We start from the raw sequence: 20,141 nt of genomic DNA, 5'->3' as shown, positions 1-20,141 counted from the left end.
TTTCTTTCTGATTTGATACTTGCTGTGACTTTCTAATCTCACCAGGTTTGTTCTGCTTTGAAGCACAAAGCCACATGCTCCCTTAGTTGCGGTGTTATTGCAGTTTGATGGAAGTAGGTTTCATTTGGGAAGGAAGGGGGAGGGACGGTACCAGCTTTCTATTTCTGTATGCTGCTCCAGATCCTCTCTCTCCGCCATGCACGGTTGCTGCCTTGCAGAGTGTGAGAAATTCCATTTCTTCTGTTCTCTACTTACCCATTTTGTCTGACATCCTCCTGCACTTGGGCACCAGACTCGTGCCTGGTCCCCTAAATCTCATGAAGGTCTTGAAAGAAACAGGGCACAACCTAATCTGCTGTTTTCTATATATAACTGAGTGCATGACACACTTCCCAAAATATGCTGCAGTACTTGGTGGCTGCTGCCTTATCATGAGGTGCAGAGTTCCTCAGATTTTATGAGGGCTTTTATCGCTAACCTGACTTGTCACTTTTCTAACTGAAAGCAGCAGGGCTTTGCCTTCTTTGTTGTCTTCATCTTTTTACAAAACAGCTAGCAGAACAAATAAAATAAATGTAGTTTAATGGCATTTTGGCAGTGCAGGAAGTCAGAGGGATTATTGCCTGTGGATTTGTAGGGAGCACGATTCATCACTTAGCTACAGAACGCAGCTCTGACTTTCATCTCGCAACACATGTTTGCCCAAAGCTATCAGGGATGCAATCTTGTAAAACCTTCATCCCCTCCTCACTTCAGGTGGTCTGGCCTGTGCAGAGGGAAAGGACAGCCTGTCTGCTCACAGTTCCAAGAAAGCACTGTCAGATGTTTATAGGGTGCTAATATGTCTTCAGCCACTGGTGTTAAATTCCTGAAGATGTGAGGCTGTGAGGTGTCTGATAAACCTCTCAGACAGGACTCTGCTGCTGCTTTCACTGAGTGCCCAGTGAAGAAAAAGATCATGATTTTGCAAAAATGAAACCATAAAGTGGAAGCAGAGGAATGTGTCTGCATTTTTCAGACAGAGTAGCTTTCTTAAATACAACTCATCAACATAAATGTTGGCATGTAAGGTGTTTTTTAAAAGCCCTTCACAAATGTAAATAGTAGGAGAAGCTCAGTGAGCAAGGGGAGGTTTAGGTTAATAGAGTTCCTTTGAAAAAATATCATGAGACTAATGCTTAGCCAGCATTTTTTTTTTTGTCTCTAAGTTGTTTCCAGCTGCAGAAATGCAAACTCTATGACTTCAGCCAGCAAAGACATTTGTATGTGCAAACCCATGCACAGGAGACAGCATGAAAGGCAAGATGCTAACTGCATCACAACTTGCTTAGAAGAGCAAACACTGCCTGAAGACCCAACCTAAGCCAGCACTTAACAGCTGAGCACACCCCATACTGATGATAAAACAATTTAAGATTTACCTTTCAATGGCAACAAAAAAGAAATATAACCACAGCCAGAACAGCAATGGACCGTAGGAAGTCTTGGTGAAAAATTTGATCTGAGTGCACTTTGATGTGCACTTGTGAAGTCCAACATGCTGACCCAGGGGTTTCGTTCTTCTGGTCATGCTGGTTTAGCATATGGAGAAGGGCAGCACTTCCAGGAATTGCTTTCCATCTTGTTTTTATAGCAAGTTAAGCAAATGAAGGCAATTTCAGGCCCTGCGATAGGCAGTGGACCACACCCAGGGCACCCTTCCAGCTCCTCGTCTGCTCTATCGCTGGCAAACAGCTCCACACTGCCAGGCGTGAGTGCAGGCCCTTCAGATGAAACGATCTGGAGCGGAGCGAGGGCTCGTGCCCCAACACACCAATTAGCCACAGGGTAGGCACCATCTGGAGCCCACGCAAGGACCAGAGCGAACACCCAGCAGCATCGCACTGGCTGGCACTTTGTGGGTCACTGCCTGCTGAACCTGACTATTGCAAACACCACTTTGTACAAATCCCCTCCTTAAACTCATTAAGCCTCATCCCAAAATGGATTTTTTGCTCGCAGTGCCCCGTTCTCAAACCTCCCAGCTAGCTGCAGTCTCACAGTGTCCTGCCTAGGATTGCTGATGACCAGTTTATAACCATTTGTCCTTGTGCCAGCTTTGTCCTTTAGCTTCAAAAGCATGTCCTCCCCTGGGTAGGTTTGTGCTTACATGGCAGCCCTCCTCAGCATGGATTGTGCAGGGTTTCCTTGGGGCCTCTGTCTTCAGGCATGTGAGCAGCACATTTTGCCAGCCTGGATGTGCCAAGGCTGTTCCTCAATAAAGAACTTTCTTGCTGTTTCTCCAAAGGTGTCTCATGCATCCTCAGAAAGAGTTTTATCTGTGCATTAATTCGTTCCTGGCTGCTTTGCCTACTACAATCTCTGGTCTGTCTCTGTTAGTTCAAGCCACGTCACACCAGTCAACCGAAGCGCATTAGTCAACACTGGCATGGAGGTGTCCTTGCTCTCCTCTGCGTCCCTGCTGCTGCCCCATGGAAAGCCCAAGCCTTGCTTCCCGTTCAGCCCTCTGTGACACCGACCTGACTGCACACAGCTACTGATGCCCAGGGCACTGAGAAAAAAAAATCCTGTCTCTCCTTCACAGGAGGCTGGAAAACTGCCCGCTTTCTCTGGAGGTGCTGAATATAAGCTGGTAGGTGTGAGGGGTGCAGATGCTTTAACAGGAATGTTGTTTCACGAACCAACCCTGCTGTGTGGAGACAGCTCCAGTGTGTTGTGTTTGCTGTATTTGGGTCAGAGTGATAAAAATAGGGTTGTACAGGGCTTACCGCAGAGGATGTACTGCCATCACACATGTACCCGCTCACAGCACCATTCAACATTCATTTCCTCTTGTTGATATTGCACTCACTAATTTTTTACCCCACTGGTGCGCACCCTCCCTAGAGCAGTATTTAATGCATGAGGGCTGGATTTCTGTTCTGACCCTCTTTGCAGCACACCATGCAGGTACCTGGTACCCTTCTGATGAGGTAAATCCAAATTTAGGAGCATTTCCTTGTGAAGCAAATGACTTTTCCTTTGATAAAAAGCACCTGGCTGAATATATATGAGTGATGGTTTCTTTCTAGACCTTTCTCAGAAGCAAAAAGCAGCTGTTACCCTTGTGCTGAGTAGTCTTAAATGATATAAAAGTCTAGCAGCTATCGATCTCTTGTAGTTAACTCCACAAATTTTGCCAGTAAGCATTTTTTTTTTAACCTCCTTAAATAAAAGTGAAGAGGGGAGGCAGCAATTTTCCACCTCTCTGCCAATGCTGGTCTGCCTTGGGGACCAGGCAGGACAAGTGACAGCCAGGCCTGACAGTCCTCTGTCTTCAGAACAGCATGAGATGGTAGAAGGTCCCTTAGCACGTTCATTCCACCTGGAAGGGGAGAGGGGGGCATTCACGCTCCTGCTGCAGGCATCAGCATGGTTGTGGCTCAGGGCTCAAGAGGGAAATCCAAATTCCCTGCATAGCCACAGAGCTTTTTAGAGCTCTGGTCTTAGATGCTCAAAGCAGACTGGAAAAGGGCAGTCATGGTCTGGCAGATAACTGCTGGTCCACTTGTTTCCATGAATGTCCTCTGCAATGTCACAGTCTCTCTGCTCTGGGTTTTTCTTCTCTGAGTGATGACATTATTCATCATGCAAGCTGTGGCTCCAGCCATAACCATGCTGTGTATTTGCACCTTTGAGTGCCAGGTAAGGGAGACTGGATGAACGGAGAGAGAGCACAGCATCGTTTGTGTGGTTGGGATGGAGATGAAACAGATGAGGACTGGTGAATGTCAGAGGAGAATGGCTCATCTTCACCTTCTCCCTCTGGTGTGCAACCAGGTGACATTGGGAAGGAAAAACAGCCTTCCTGGATTTTTCTCCATGGCTGAAATCTGAAAGTATTTACATTTTTTTATGCACTTATTTTGAGGAATAAACTAAAGGATATCGGTGGTGCCTGTCCTCTGCTCTACGTGTATTATTCTTTGCAAATTCAACTGCTGACAAATCAGCAGGCTAAGTCTTGCGGCCCTGCCTCCCTTCCCGATGACAGCAGTGGTGGCAGCCATAGCAGTAAGCAGCTGCTAGCTTTCACTTGCACTTCTGCAGTCATGGATCTCAAAATGTTTCTGCGTGGGCACTGCCATCACCTTTCTTTTTCAAGGAGGAAATCACAATACAAGCAGAGAAAGTGATGGGTGCAATCCTCCATGGTGTGACCCCATGACCCTTTGGCCCGCAGGTGATGGAGGATGCTCCAGGGGACTGGGGCTTCCAGCGACCTGGGACACCAGGGCCCTGGCTCTCCTGGGGGTACTCTATCCATGCAGATGGCAGCCCCAGCAGATGGCCTTTTCTGTTGTTCTCTGCAATGAAAAGGGAACTCAGAAACACCAGCTCTGCACAAAGTAAAGCTTTACCCCCATGCCCTGAGCTGCACCAGTACATTCATGTTTCCCTGAATCCCACTACTGGCATTTTCTGCACTGTGCTTCACGTGAGGCAGTCCAGACTTATGCCTTACAGGTTAAGTCCACTTTTTATCCGCTGTATTTTCCACGCTAAGAGCTTTCTGTCTCCTAAGCCCCTGAGATAAAGGTTTGCAGCAATTCCTCAGTACTGCATACAACCAATGTAACGTTCCCTCTTGTTTTGAGACAATTCCCTGGAATGCTCAGGAGTCTTGAATTAAGCAGCGAAATCAGTGGCAGACACGACAGATGCTTTTCACCATTTAATCAAGGTATTTAGGTCCATGAGAATCACACCCAAGCAAGCCACCACTCTACTGAAACCCTGGGCCCCTCAGCCTTTGTCTGCTGCGATATTTCTAACTCCTCCCACAGCCCTTTCAGCCAGCCTGGGGCTGGGTGAGAAGAGCTGCTTGGGGAGTTAGCACATGCCCCAGCAGCCCCAAAGAGAGGGTCTGCATCCCAGACACCAGTCAAGCTCAACCTTGTGCTGGTGGCGTGATGGCTGCAGGGCTCTATGGGGCCCTTGGGATGCTTGAATAAGCACAAACTCTGTCCATGCCTCCTGCCCTTGTACACTTTGTACAGGTTATCGGCTCATCCACAGATTTTTCAGAACTGAGGATTAGCAGGAGAATTGCTAAAATAATTTATGAACTTGTTCTGTGAGCACATTCATACCCCTGCAGCCAGTGATTGCCTTTGCAGGCTACCTCAGCCACCACCAGCTTCCACACGCATCTTCCCCTGTTTCTGTTTCACCTCCAGTTAAGCCAGGGCTGTGGCTTTCAGAGACGCCTTGCGGCTGTTTGTGTGAGCTAATGGAAAGGAGTGAAGTCAGTTATAAAGTCAGTCCTCACATGGCTGGTACTTGCTTTGGCCTGCATGAAGGACACAGTATTTCAGCTGGCAGGTTTGTTTCTGATGTTGCTTTGATGAGGAGCAAACACAAGCCCTCAGCGAGTCTGTGTCTGAGTGAACATGCCTCCAGAAATGCCAGGGCACACCATGATGGGCTCATCTCCTCCCTTCCTTTGCCTCCAGGCACCTATTAAAACCTCAGGATTTTTGAAGAAGAACAAGGTGTCAGGTGGTAGCTCTGCTGGTCACGCTCTTCTCAGAGGCGACATGAAAGTGCTGATGCATTGCCAAATGTTTTGGTGACCTTGGTGAGGGAGGATGGTGACCAGTGATACTATGACACATTACTGGACATTGATGTCTCCCAGTACCTCCTGAAGATTTTTGCTAGCTGAGGAAGCTGGACTACTCAATACCCATTTAATTAATCTCTGAGCATGACACACAGCCCATTTATTTTTCTTGCTGGTAACTCTACGTGATGCAGCATGTCACGAGCTTGAGTCCCAGCAGATACATGTTCATGTAACAAGGGAAAAATAATTCTCCTCTGCTGCAGGGATTAGTGTCAGAGACTCTGGCTTGTGTTGTGCAGGAGTCACACCAGAGTGCTGCAACGTTCCCTCTGGTTTTCACAGTCTGTCAATCATGTCTGGCAGCGTGAGAGTAACTTAAGCAGGGTCAGGAGGGTAGGCAGTGGATGCTGTTAGCCTTGATCTACTCTGATCCTCGGGGACCTTGCTGAGGGGGACCCCCAGCAGCAGGAGAGTCAGGGAGCAGTTCAGCTGCCCTGTCTTCATCATGTGCCTGGCCACTGGCTGCATGCTGCAAGTGGTTGCTCACTCCCTCTTGCACCATCATGTTGAAATCTGTGAGGTTAACCATTGTCCCCATCGTAAGGGCACACTGAGTGTCCTTCCAGGCATGTCCCAGTGCCCCTTCACAGGCTGTCCCTGAAGTTTTCAGACCACAAAGGACACTACAGTGCGTAGCAGTTAACTCTGAGCGGCTGTAAAATCAGGCAAATATGAAGTGAAAATTGAGCAGAAAAAGGTATTAGGTCAGGAATTTTCCAATCAAAATTGGTCAAAACATGCAGCAGAAATGTACAAATGATCCACTGTGATCCACTGTGCAAATGTCATTGTATTCATAGGACCATGCATCCATAGGATGACAAAGCAGAAATAGCTTTGATAATAAATGCAACATTGTACCTGAAAAAAATCTTAGGAGTGTTTTCTGTAAGAAAATAGAAGGACGAGGTCTCCTGGAAGTTCATATTTTGTCTGTCTATCTCAGATGTGCTTTAGGGAAGCAACCGAAAAAAAAATGCTGTTTGAGTAGAGGAAAGGTCCATACAAGCTCAGTAAGAGCTGCAGCTTGACCCAGCTGGATGAACTGGCAGCTGCTGTTAATGAAGAAGCTTTGCTTTTGGATCATGAAAAGGGGATCAGCTCTGATGTACAGGTTGGAGGAAGGTTTTGCAGGACAGCTAGTGTGATGAGTAAGAAATGTGCCTACATTAATGGGGATTTTCAAAAGGAAAGGGTGTTCTATATGGTCCCCAAAGTTTGTTTTGTCAGCTGGATTTGAAATATTGTGTTCGCTTAAAGGTAATGGCCTCTGGGAGCTTACTGTAATGTGGGACAATACACACTCATGTTGGTCAGCCTCAGCTAGAGGAGCTTCCTAAGGGGTGATGCTGCAGGACTTGGCCTGACATGACTGCTGGGTGAATCAGTGACTCGTTAGCTCTAGGTTGGTGCAGAGAGGCAATGTTAAGTTCACTGGCTGCTGGTCAGAGTGGAAGGGTGAGATGATGTTCTCCTTGTCTGTATCACAGAGACAGGGAATAATCTAGGTTGGAAGGGACCTCTGGAGGTCATCTAGTCCAACTTCCGGCTCAAAACAGGCCTGACTTTGAACTCAGATTGAGTTGCTCAAGGCGTTTTCCAGTTGAGTTTTCAGTATCTCCAGGGATGGAGAGTCCACCTGTTTCTGGGCACCTGCTCCAGTATCTCACTACTGTCACAGTGAAATATTGGTTTGTTGTATATCAGCTTGGATATCTATCTTCCTCTGGTACACCTGGCTTGTAAGAATGCTGCCTCTTCTGTTTTTCTGTAGAGAGATTCTAGAGGGATTTGTGTTTTACCCCCCAAGGATCCTTAAATAAAGTGAGATTGTCCTTGATGTTGGTTTCCTACAAATGGTACCATAATGAATACTTATTCTGAATTCTTATCAGCTTCAAGTCCTAGTAGAGGAATGAGAGACACTGTTTTAAAGACTAAAAATAGTTATTTAAAAAATAATGGTGAACTTCTTTCTTGGTTCCTTCGGGAAAGATAAAACCATGACTGTATGTATGTAAGCATTGCCTGCAGTTTTTCCTGAGAACCAGAGATATGTAAGAACACAAAGCAATATTTCAATCATTCTTATTTTATATTCTGGCAGCTTGAGCAGCCTCTGCAGCTGTTCTGTGATCGCCTGTTCCAGCTAGAAAGCCAAACCTCAGGCTGCATTATGTCTTAGCAGGTACTGGCCAATGCAGGTGTCAAAGTGGAGCCTCTCTATATGAAAACCAGGTATCAAACAGAATGAGATCTTTTTCTTATAGAAGTCAGTTGAAATTGTGCCTCTGTCTAGAAGGGGACCTGGACAACCCCTCCCCAGAAAGCAAGTTCAAGCCTGCTGTCCTCAGTGAGGAAGAGCAAATGCTCTCCTTCCCCTCTGTCAAAACCTGCAGATGAGTGTGAGAGAAGGTGGGAGCATGGTTCTGTTTCCACCAGGGTGGATGAGGCATTCAAGGACGTGATCATGTCTGACTCCTACACGGAGTGCTGAAGGAAGAGGCTGCTTTTGCTGTCTGGCAGAGATCAGGCAGAAATCTCATGTTTTCTCTGCAGTATCTATAAAGAGGAATCAGATCCAGGCTGCTCCTCAGTGGATGTTACCTGGCTCATCCATCATATACTCCCAGAAGGAGTCATCCTCATTTCCAAACCTGGGGGAATTTTAGAAGGCAGAATGAAGTATTAACTGAAGGTGGCTTTATTTAATCCACAAAATGTGGATTTTGGGGTGTCTTGAAATCCATAGGCCCCTGGTTTTCTGAAGCTTGGAGCTGACTCCTTCCTATCTGGGCATGACCTGGAGCTGTTGATGATCTCCCAGGCTTATCCTCCCTAGACAGCATGGTGTCCCCCCATCTCAGGTCAATCCCTGACCCACTGAGTCCTCCTGAGTGCCATAGAGTGTCCCCCAAATACACCCACTGAAATGAAGATCCAGAGTAGACCAGTCTATTTTATTAGACTGACAATAGTCACTAGGAATGTAACAACAAAGGTTCCCCTTCCTGAGCAAATGAGCATTTGTAATTTAGGCAGAAGCTTCTTCTCATAGCTTAGGAAAACTGATGAGATCATGGATGGCCCTATTACAATTTGAAGGCAGCTGGGTGAGATGAAAGCAAGGCTTTAGCCATCAGGTGGCACTCTGAGCATGCTGTTCAGCAGAGATGTCACTCAGAATGCTCCTGGGCTGGAGGAAATTCCTTCAATTCAATAATATGACATAAACTTCATGAGCTGTGATTCATTTCAGGTTAACACCCTTTTTTTATTTCTGCAAAATTAATCATCCAGCTATATTTATTACATTGTTTTAAAACATGGGAGTCCTAGGAAGAGAAGTACAGCAACTCCATGTTTTATTAATGTTTCTTTATCTAAATATTTATGATGTGGCTTAATATTTTTGCTGAAGCAGAATAATTCCACTATTTGTTCTCTGCAGTAAACTAGCATATCTTGGCATCTGTTCTGTATTTGTTTCTGTCTTTGTCTTAATCTCCTACCATCAAGCTGATCTCAAAATAAGAACCTGAATTAATGGTCTCCAGGTTTTTTACATAAATCCCTTTTAACCTTTTCAGCCATTTAACGGTATTTGTAGTCTCCGCTATTGTTCTGCATGAGGTTTCACTTGGAAAGAATTTCACTTGAGAGCTGTTTTTTTAAGGATTACGCATCTAGATAAAAAAAAATATATTTAAAATGCCTTCTAGGTTAGTTCCTTGACATTTTTTGCAGTAGAGTGTCTTCTACTTTGATATACAAGCAGTAGTTTATTACTAGTGTGTTGGTTCTACATTACTGCTTCTTTAGGAAAAATTGTAGTTATGGTAATTGAAGGGTGAAATTAAAGGACTTGTATTTAGCACCGCAGAACAGCACTGCAGACTATAAAATCGCTGTTCTGCTGCTTGAAGCCAGAATTTTGTAACTGACATCAATGGGGGAGAGACCAGGCTCTGTATTTCATGGGCAAATACTACTCATCCGCAGAAGAGAGTGGGGCTGAACGATTTTTGCACAAAACTCTCCCCTACTGTCCACCATATTTGTAAAACCTATTTTTTAACCTTTCTAACCAACCCACCACTGAAAACAATTTAAGTTCTTACTGCGGTGTCATCTGACCCTGATAGTCAGTGTATTCCCTGCCATTCAGGGCTCCCATCCCCAGAGCCCTGAACAAAGCCATACTTGTTACAAGGAAAAGCATGAGCTCATCCATTGTAATCACCCCGCCGCTTTAGCTGCTGCTCCAAAGGAGGTTTTGTGGCAATTTCTGAATGCCTTCAGACAAGCCAGCGCTGGATAAACTTTGGTTGAATCTTCAGGGAGCAAAACTGAGTGGATTAAGTCCTCGTATCTGCTGTAAGAATAGGTTTTCTGAATGGAGGGAAGCCCTGGTTATTCAGATAATACAGCTGTGTTTCAGCTCCAAATACAAGACCTGGTAGAGGCTTGGGGAAGCAAGGGCCTAGTGTAGGCTTCAGGCACCCACACAGACGGGTAACCCAGATAATCCTTTGATCCTCTGACATTCAGGGCTTCAGGGAAACAAAGGTGAGAAAATGAGAAATGCAAATGAGTAATTTTGAAAGTGCGAAGAAAAGGACTTGTTGAAGCTTAAGCTTGCCAAAAATAGCAGTGAAACAACTGCATTTTATGCAGATGAGTTATAATCACATGTAAATTGCATTTTTTAAATTGGATTCACTGTAGCTTTCAATTTGGAGACCTACCTGAGGTCCCTGAAGGTCTGTAGTCTCTCCTACAGCTGTGGTTCCAAAGCACAAACCTTTGATAAAGTGATGCATGCTGCCTGCCTCCTGAAAATCAATCAGCCGATGCCTTTTGTGTATTAACTACCCGAAAGGACTTGAAAGATAAATGAAGGGCAGTGTCCTGTAGTCATTCACTACCAAGAACAAAATTAACCAGCCAGTAGGAGTTTTCCCACTGCTCACCTGGGTAAAATGAAGCAGCTGTAGCTCTGCCTCCATACTGTCTTTCCATTATCTCTTACGTTAAAGAACAGACTAACTTCTGAATTTTTAACATAAACTGTTTAAGTTACATAATCAAGTTAAGAAAGAAGTTCAGTGTTGAAGTTCAAGAAGAAGTTCAAGAAATCTTCACAGGTTTGCTTGTGATTTGCTGTGGAACCGTGGGGGACTTGCTTTGCTCCTCTCTACATCATTTTTTCCCAACCATTAAAAATTAATGTGTTGTTACATTCTTGGCACCACAGTCCGCTAGTGACAGAGGAAGGACTGCTATAGCTTGTTTGGGATTTCCTACATCTGACTTGTCTCAGTTAGCGGAAAGAAGTAAAAGGCATGCACACCATTTTTTCCCTTCTTTGTAATTAGTCTTTAAAACTTCCCTATAACTCAGATGAGCCTACAAATAAATGTCACAGATGCTAAGGTCTTCACACTTTTCTGATTTCAGTCTCATAACATGAGCATGAATTTGAATCTAAAAATTAGGAGCTCAGACTCTCCTCTTAATATTGTGAGGGCAGTAATCTCTTTATGTAACAGGGGGAAACAGCATAATTCTGCCAGACGGCCACAACCTCAGTGGGGAGCGAAGCATTCAGACCCTTATCTATTGTTTTCCTATCCTGACTCATCCCAAGTAACTTTTCTGTTTTTTTCTGATTTTTAAATATAATGTAATTCTGGATTATTTTTTTTTCTCCTGGGCACACAGCTGTCTTATTATAAGTAGAGGTTTTATTCAACCAATTCACTAATTCTCACTGCCTTGAGAGAAAGCAGCGCTGGAATTGTGGATGAAATGGAAAATAGAGCTACAGGAAAAAGTACAGCAGGTTAAACCTAACTCATGACCTTTTAAGACTTCTGCTCTGTGCTACTCACTGTGATAACGTGGAATTTCCTGGCTTTAGCAGAAATATACTCAGATCTCTTTGCTCCAATGCACAAAGCATTTTCCGCTGAAGAAATAGGAAAATCTTTCTTGTCATACACCAGGCTGATGAGCAGTTTGTATTTTTCCCAATAAGATGCACATGTACATATTTGAGTGTCTTTGCGTTAAATTACATATTGTATTAATAACATGCAGTCAACAACACCAAAATAATTAAAACTTGTAGTACCCAGGAAAGTAAATATTTGCTTGTAATATTACCAGCTTACAGGTGGCATGGAGGAACAGAAGCATGGAGGGATTTATGTGACTTGCCAGACGTCATGAAATGAAGCTCTGCCACAGTCCAGAGATATCCTGTCTCGCAGTCTCATGTTTTAATCCCTAGTCTTTATTTCTTTCCATTAAGATAAAATATGTTTCCCTAATCCACAGTATTTAAGTTTTTTTTCAGGTAAGCCTTGAATCACTGGTATTCTCTGAAGCTTCCACTGAAAAAAGCAGAGTGTGATCGAGTAGCGTCCACGAATATTTTAGCTAATGTCATTATTTTTTTAATACGGTAAATATTACAAAGAAGAGCTGAGAGACAGCATAATTTTGTGTTTTGCTGAGTTCAGAAATAATATAGTGCAGAGTCACAGAATTCGGGGCAAACAGCTCGTTGGTCCTGTCTGTTTACTGAAGCATCTCTTGGTGTGCGAAGACATCACAGTGTGTGTTTTTAAGTAAGTCGCTCACAACGCCTGGCTTGTGCAGAGAAATTTGCCATTCCCTTTGCATTGCTGCTGCCGCCCGCGGGTCCCTATGCAACGTCGCCTATACCCTCTTTATGTCACCAGCCACCGCTAGGTGATCTTCAAACACCTTCCTTGCCGTCCTGCTTCTGAACGGAGGATGTAAACAGCTAACAAAATTTTCCACAGAGATGCTATTCATGAAAATATTTTTGCACGCGCCGCTTTGCAGCCTGCAAGCTGCAGTTTTGAGTTTCCTGGGAAGAAAGCCTATTAAGCTGCCTTTCTGCGGGGATTGCCATAGCAACCCTCGCACAATGCCAATGGCCCAGATTTCCTTCAGCCCCTTCTTTCTGAACTGACAGCAGTGATTTTAATGCTCCTTGAACCAAATCTTTGCATGTGGAGACCGCTTTAGAAGAAAAAAAAAAAAAGCTTTTAATCAGTGCTGGTTGTTCTCTTTCCTTTCTTTCCGAGAAGTGAACGGGGAAGGCTTTTAGCATGGCGTCCCTCTCAGCCCCCTTGAAGGCGCAGCTGGATAATGACCACAAAGCGTTCCCGGGTTTGGCAATTTCAATATCATTCATAGCTCTAAGATACCGTGGAAATGATGCTTGCACAGGGGTTGCTTTTTTACAAATACTTGCATCTTTGGGCTGGGAGGTTGGGAGCACGACGTGGAAAGAGACATGAAGCTATCACAGAAGCAAGGCAAACTCACAGTTAAGCATGAGAGTGGGACTGGGACTCAGGGCAGCAGTACTGTGTGAAATGGGGCAAGCTGCTCTGTTCATTTTAAGCATTCCAAAGAGGCCAATGTCTGAATACTGCCAGGTCTGTAAGCTGTAGTAGGGTCCCCCAGTGACACTTGGTAGGGCTTAATGCCATAGTCAGGGCTGGCTTGTTGGTGAAAGCTGGTGACATGGGAGATGGGAAAGCAGAGCCAACACCTGAGGTTGCAGCTCAGAGCCAGCTCCCTGCATGGGTGAAGCCACCCGCCATCTGACCACAGGCACACTGCACCCCAGGTGCCCAGAGCTGCCAGCGAGCCAACATATGGGCAGGCAGTTAGACAGAGCTCAGGCAGGAAAAGAAATAAAAATCACCTGTGTCTGACAAATGTGACCCAACCTTTATGGCAAGCGATCCCTGTCCGGGGTTGGTGCTGGTGCGTGCAGAGCTGCCACAGCTCCCAGACACCCCCTTTCTCTTGCCACTGTCCCTCTCATCTCCCCTTTCGTCCTGCCTGCACTTGGAGGGGCTCCATGTCTCATTGCCCACAGAGCACAGAGAAGGTGGCAGGGTGAGGGTAGCCTCAGGAAGGTCCCTGGAGAGGGGACACCAGGTCAAATGCCTGATGCATTCACCTCCAGCATCCCAGGGTGCTGCACCTGCAGATGCTGAGGGCCCCTGGGGTGCAAGCCCCACCACATGCACCTTCCACAGGGGAAGATAAATGAAAGCTGTACGTGCATTGTCATGCCTGCTAACGGCCAGACTCCAACCCCTTCCTCACAACTGCTCATTGTACCCACTGATAGCATTCCCCAGCTGCGTCCCTGTTTGCTGTAAGCATCTGTCCGTCAGCAAACACTTCACAGGTAGTGCTTAGCGCTTCTGTCTTAAAAGTCTGTGCAAACACTAGAAACAGAGGGAGCTCCTGAGTCACTGAATCTAGCCCTGGGCTATCTCAGGTAACCATGTCATGTATGCTAACTAATCCTCCCTGTAGTCCCCAGATGGAGGGATAAGCTGCCTGGGTCTGTCTGGGGAAGGGAGAGCTGAACCAAAGTGTGTGGTGGGCAGCAGAGGTCTGCAGGGTCTCATCCCCTCCCTAACTGAGCCTGCCCTGTCAGTAAATATGAGTGGTTACCACTAAGACAGGGATCGTGCCATCGGTCCAAACAAATGTACCGTGGATACAGAAGCGGTGATGAGTGGAAACATGCTTTAGGGGAGAAATAGAGGCCAATTCCTTGTCACCTGCACAAAACCTAAGAAGCTCTGGGAGCTGCCCCTGGCTGAGGGAGCTGAGCCCTCCCCATGCCCGGGGTCTCCCTGCAGATGCTGCATTCACCTGCATCAGCCCTACTTCTGCTGTTTAGTGCTGGTATCTCGCTGCCCTGTCTCCCCTGCTGTCTTTTTGGCATGAGGATGCCAGGTCTCCCCAAAATCGACCTTCTCTCTCTGCAGCTGCCCTCTCCAGGGCCCAGGAGAAACGATCTTCCTACAACAGGAGCCTGCAGAGAAGCTTGCAGCAGCGGAAGTGATGCAGCAGATTCCCCTGAGCTGTAAGCGTATTTATATCCTTACCCCATCCGCCTGTGGTGAAAACCCCTTACTAATGCTGTGGACGGGAAGGAAACCATGTTTGCATTTATCTGCACTTTTTTCAGCTGGTGGTTTGATGGTCTGCGTGAGCTGGTTACCCCAGCAATCTTCTGTAAGATGCTCAGTGCTGAGAGGATGGGAGAAGAAACAAAATGCTCCCTTGCTGGTGTTCCCTCCGCACGCTGTAAGTTGGCACGCCGTGGGGCAGAAGGACCGGGCATCCTCCCCATGGCCCCACTGCCCGGGCAGCCCTTTCAGCAACACTGAGGGCAGCAGTGGAAGTGTGAGAAGGACAGAACAGGAGCATTTTGGGGGATTGTCATATTCTTAGAGAAGATGCTTACAAGGTTTTCCCTCATATATCTGCCATTAGTTGTGTCCATCTCACCAAAGGGATGAACTATAAACTCCATTTTATGACTATTTAGCAAAAAATAAAAGTCCCGTTGGGTTTTATCTAGTATAAATATAACTTCCTCCCATTCAGAAAGATAACAGCCTGTACAAAACGAATTTTTACAGGATGATTTGCCAATGCGGGAGCCAGGCTGGGTCCCAGTTTGACCACTCACATTATCTCTGTGCTCACACAGAGCTGTAGGCATTGCGTACAGCCAGAGCTCCTGGGCCGAGCTGGTTGAGGAGGCTGCTTCACTGCTCTCACTCAGCAGCTCTCAAAGACAGAATGGCACAAATATTTGTATGCGAAATAGAAAATAAATCATGCATTTTGCTGGAGGACTGGCGGCATTTGTTTTACCATGTTATGTCTGCAAATGTTTGTAAACACTGCATCAATTTGCCATACTACAGTAAAAATGAGGATTCATTGCTTTAAAGCCTGTGTTGAGGCTTCAAACAACTCTTTTTTGCTGAAGTTTTTGAGGACTGCTTGTAGTCCAAAAAATATGGTTTGGGTGTGTGTGTCTGCCTGTGTTTTCGTGCTGGACATGCCACAGCTAAGGGCAGTGCAGAAGATGTGTGGCCTCTTTCCACCCGGTGACACACAAATGCCATCTCACTAGAAAACAGAAGTTTCTGCGATCACCCTTCATGTGGCTCATGCCACAGACCAGACCGAGTTCATGGCCCCACACTGAAACAAAGGCTTTTAAGCAAGAAGCAGGTTAGAAGCCAACAGGAGATAAGCACCACAGTTTTCCCACTGCAACAAATTATAAACCTCAAGGTTTATAATCCAGGCTGCAGAAAACAACACTTGAAACCCCATATTTCTGGGCTGCCTATCCCTCTGGTGCTGTGAAGTCTCCTCTGCATGCCCTGCTCCCTCGCATGCTGCCATGCTCCTTCCTACTCCCCCTGCTCCCATATGTGCCCCACAGGACCGCATCCCTCAGCTGCCACGGGGGTTTAGTAAAGATGGAAAAAACCCAGAAGACCAGGGAGTCAGCTCCATGGATATGTGAAAAAACTAACCACTGCATGGTGCTAACTGTTTGCACATTGGAGAGGAGGCAACTGACCCCCTTCCTCCGGCAACCCTCTCGCAGGATGTGGTGCTTCAGAGCTTGGAGCAGACATGCCTTGGAGCAGAGGGAATCGCCTTCCCCAAACCTCTCCCAAGCTGACGTTTGCCTGACATCCTGCCGGAGAAGGCGCTGAGCTCATCCTCTGCTGGGAATACTCCTGGCAACTTGCAGGCGCATGCCATGTCTCCTCTGACAGGCCCTTGCCCTCTTGAAATAGCAGCAGAGGAACCACGGGGTTTAGCAGGGCAAAGTCTCCCAGAAACATTGAGCATCTCCTTTTTGTAGGTCCAGCCATCCCAGCTGGACAACCAAGGACTAGTGCAAAGATGTCAGTCAGGTGCTGAACTGGCACTATACCCTGCAGGATGATAGACCCTCATAAATACTGTTGGCCACGCCTGTGAGGGCCTCTGTTGTAGAGGCTCACATTTGTATTTCTTTTTATTGTGGAGTAAAACTGAAGATGCTAGGAGCCTGAGTCATATGGGTGTGTAACGTTACAGACAGTTTTTATGTGACTGAGCCTTTTGGCAAGAAACTAACTTCAACTGCTTGCTTGACCCAACTCAGCTGTACCTGGCACGGGGCTTGCCAGATAATCCTGGTGCTGTGCTAATCCTCCACCTTAAAATCAAAGCTTGACATACAACTCCTACCCACCTCTGATCTCTCTGATTTATAACACATATAAACCATGAGATTAATCTTTTTGTCTAATTCACTTATGTATTTAAAAGGTGCCAAGTATTTGAAATCTGATGGTCAGGTGGGCTCTAGCTTTACTTACAGGTTGAGGGTCTCACCCCTCTGCCTCACATGGGGATTTTCTTTTACTGCCAAGTCTGTCCGTACATACTTTACCTTTCTCTTTCAAGCTGGAAAGCCTAACTCCACTCTTTGGGTTTTGTTTTTTTGTCCGAATACTGGAAAACAGGCAGGAGGTCTATCTATGACTTCTTGTTGGCCTTTAATGAAGTACTTCACATTTTATGCCCCAGTTTTTTCTGTGAACACTGACTAGTGAAGTCTGACTTAGTACTCTCAGCTGTAGTGGATGGTTAATCTGTGAGCGCTTATAGAAAAGTGATGGAAGATGAGAGGTATTCCTTTAGTGAGACCTGCAGCATTTTGTCTGATTTCTCTGGTAGAGGCATCTCCTTTGAATATAGCTCTCATGTCCTGCCTGCATCCAGGACAGTACCTGATCCAAGCACACACTTATTTCTGTCCTGCTGGAGCATGTTCCCAGCAAAAACCCTACATGAGTCATATCACCCTCCCAAAACCCCTGTCTGCTGCCAAGACGTCCAGCTGCATGAGAAGGAAGCAGAAACTGCCACATGAGAATCTTTTTGACAGGGGAGTCCTGTCTGCCACGCATTTGTCAGAGCCTCTTCAGGCAGCATTCATCAGGCTGTGCTGCCTGATTTGCAGTAAGGCTTGCTTTGCCGTAGGACATGTGTGGTAATGAATTCCCTTTGGGTCAACTTCATCTGCAGCAGAAAACCAGACAGATGGGGCCTTAGGGAAGCATTTCCATAATGAAGCAGAGAGGCAGAGTACCTCTAAGGATGGTAGGAGTTCCCTTGTATTAATAACATTATTAAATAACAAGCACTTTTGATAATCTTTTCTCACCAGCTGCTCTTCTCAGAAGTCCCTTCATTCAGCTTTACTGCTTCCCCTTTGATGCACTCGAGCTTTCTTACAACCCCATTCACAGATTTTTATTGTTTCCGCCCTTTATGGAATAGTTCATTGATTTGCTGCAACTCCAACATGGTGCAGATATGTAGTTATCACATATATCAGAGATACCTGTTGTAAATGTTGAGTTCAGCCCCCTCTATTAAACTCAGAACATTCTTTTTTCCTCAGAGATGCACAGAGACAAACAAGACACGCGTGAGGTGGAGGGCAGGGAGCTGGAAGAAGGCAAGAGTGGGAGGAACATGCAAGTGGTTTTCATGGAAATAACTGTCAAATGGCTCATTTTCTGATGTTTGGAGTCCAAAGACCAATGCACAACAGGAAATGTCTTTACTCTGGCAATATTCCTTGGCCACCCACTGTCAAAAGTCTTCAGTGTGTCATATCCTTCCATCTGGGTAAATGGTTCACATGAAGTGGTAATGTCCTACTCCTCAGTTTTCCAGGGACAAACCACACCATCAGGGCAAGACACTTAAGCCTTTCATGCTTTTAAGAATGAGGGGGATAATGCCCACCTCTGTAAATCACATTGCTACCTATGGCTAGAGTTGGCCTGTGTTAATCTTCACCCCAAAGTAATCCAGACCACTGGAAGAGTCTGACGCTGGCTCAGCAAATAGTCTTGTTTTGTGTTTTCATGCATTTTTCTGCTGCAGCTTCTTCGGAGACTCATGAAACTTTTACAAAACATGAGTGACAGTGAAGACTCTGGCTTGTTCATTGTGATGCTGGCTGCAGGGGGTTAGAAGTAACAAGACTGACTTGAAAATCACAAGTCATAAAACAATATCTATTTTTTCATTTGTTTGCCTCCTCCATTTGGAGGCTCTGACTACAGTCAGGGCCAAATTTTCAGGTTTTTTCAGCAAAGAGGGTGCAGCTAAAAAGGCAAAAAGAGGGATGGAATAATTTTCAGGAGGTGAGACCTGCAGAAAACCAGCAACTACTGTGAGCACTAATGAAACCAAAGAAGGTGGCAATGATGCATTAGAAACAGTTTTGGAATTTAATTGAATTTTAATACCTGTTTCATTCCTTGTCTGCTGCCTTTAGCTAATTTCAAGTCCAGGCTAACTCTGCTGTTGCTAAGCCTTCCAGGAGAGAAATTCATGTTTCTAAGGGCCATTACAGTTGACACAGCAGGACTTCAGCTGAAAACTAATCTGATGTGAAGGCTGGGTCTGGAGGACACCCTGGTGCTTATTGCCATGCCCCTGGCTGCTGGGTCAGAGCGAATTCGGTGGAGCTCAGTGCGGAGTATAAGGGTTGCAATTGTGCTGGTGTGGTGGGTGGTGAGAGACAGCCTGTTCCTATGGGCATGGGGGAGGGATGGGAGGTGGAGGGGCTGGGGGAAGAGAGATTCATTTGCCACTGCTCCCAGGGCTCTTAATTGCAGCAGCATACATGGTGATAAGCTGCTGAATTGCCTTTCATTGGCCGGGAAACCCAGCATGTGAAAAAATTTGGTATGTCATTGTCTATTTGCATAGCTCGCTGCCTGACCTGCCAGTCTGCACACAGGACTGGGAAAATAAAGGCAAATATTATTGCCACTCTAAGAACCACTGACCGAGGCATCATCCTGCCTGGCTGAGAGAGGTGGAAGGATCAGGTGGTGGAAATTAATTCATGTTGGCCATGCTGCATACTTGATTTCTCCTCCTTTTAGGCCATAACCTCTGTGATAAAGCGTTTTCCCAGATGCAGATGTATGGCTGGGCCATACACAGCTCAGACTGGGGAGTGAGGAGTGGCACATGCGTTAGCGACTGCCAGTGTGAACAACTTCCCTTGGATTTTACAGTTCTCGGGCCCAACTCTTGAGCACTGAGTATTTGCAGGGAACCTGTAGTTTGCTTATGTATTTATCTAGCTCTTCCTGTGACTTCCGAGGAACAGTTTCCTTGTCCTTATGCTAATTCAAGCCCTGCTGAATAGAGGCTTTTTTTTCTCCATCCCATCCTGCGAGAGGTCATCTTTATTCAAGAGCCATGAATGATGTGTGCAGGGTACTAATCGTGCACAAAGAGCCCCGTCCAGAGCCAGCCAAGCGTACAGCTGTCCTTTTGTTTACAGAGATGGAGAGGGAACCTAAAAAGTGCTCCTGCCCCAGGGACAATAGCAGCGGCTCGCGAGACGCCTGAGATTTGGCAGGGCCCCTCTTTCCTGGCGCTAAAGGGCCTTTATTAAACATAAATCACGTCAGCTGCTACCGCAGCCCTTTCTCAGCTTATAAAAGATTCCCCTTTGCTGCTTAAGCGACATGATGGAAAGGAATCAGTCTGAAATACCCCA

At 46.0% G+C, this 20,141-nt stretch overlaps 1 protein-coding gene across 4 annotated transcripts in view; it reads right to left on the bottom strand.

Annotated features, from left to right (window-relative positions):
• COA8 (cytochrome c oxidase assembly factor 8) overlaps positions 1–1,687 on the bottom strand; it is a 34,731-nt gene extending 33,044 nt beyond the window's left edge. Inside the window, exons 1-2 of one of the 4 annotated variants that reach the window (XM_074825252.1) lie at positions 1,422–1,678; positions 256–766 (exon numbers count right to left, since the gene is read on the bottom strand). The gene's annotated coding sequence lies outside the window, so the exon portion shown is untranslated. Of the gene's footprint in view, positions 1–255; positions 767–1,421 lie in introns of all 4 variants that reach the window. The other 3 variants (XM_074825241.1, XM_074825251.1, XM_074825250.1) reach the window with 3 other exon arrangements.
• Between the last annotated feature and the right edge of the window lie 18,454 nt (positions 1,688–20,141).

This window comes from Strix aluco, chromosome 4 (genome assembly GCF_031877795.1).
Source record: "Strix aluco isolate bStrAlu1 chromosome 4, bStrAlu1.hap1, whole genome shotgun sequence".
NCBI lineage: Eukaryota > Metazoa > Chordata > Aves > Strigiformes > Strigidae > Strix > Strix aluco.
Note: the sequence above shows the minus strand (reverse complement) of the source record. Positions and strands in the feature narration are given on the sequence as shown.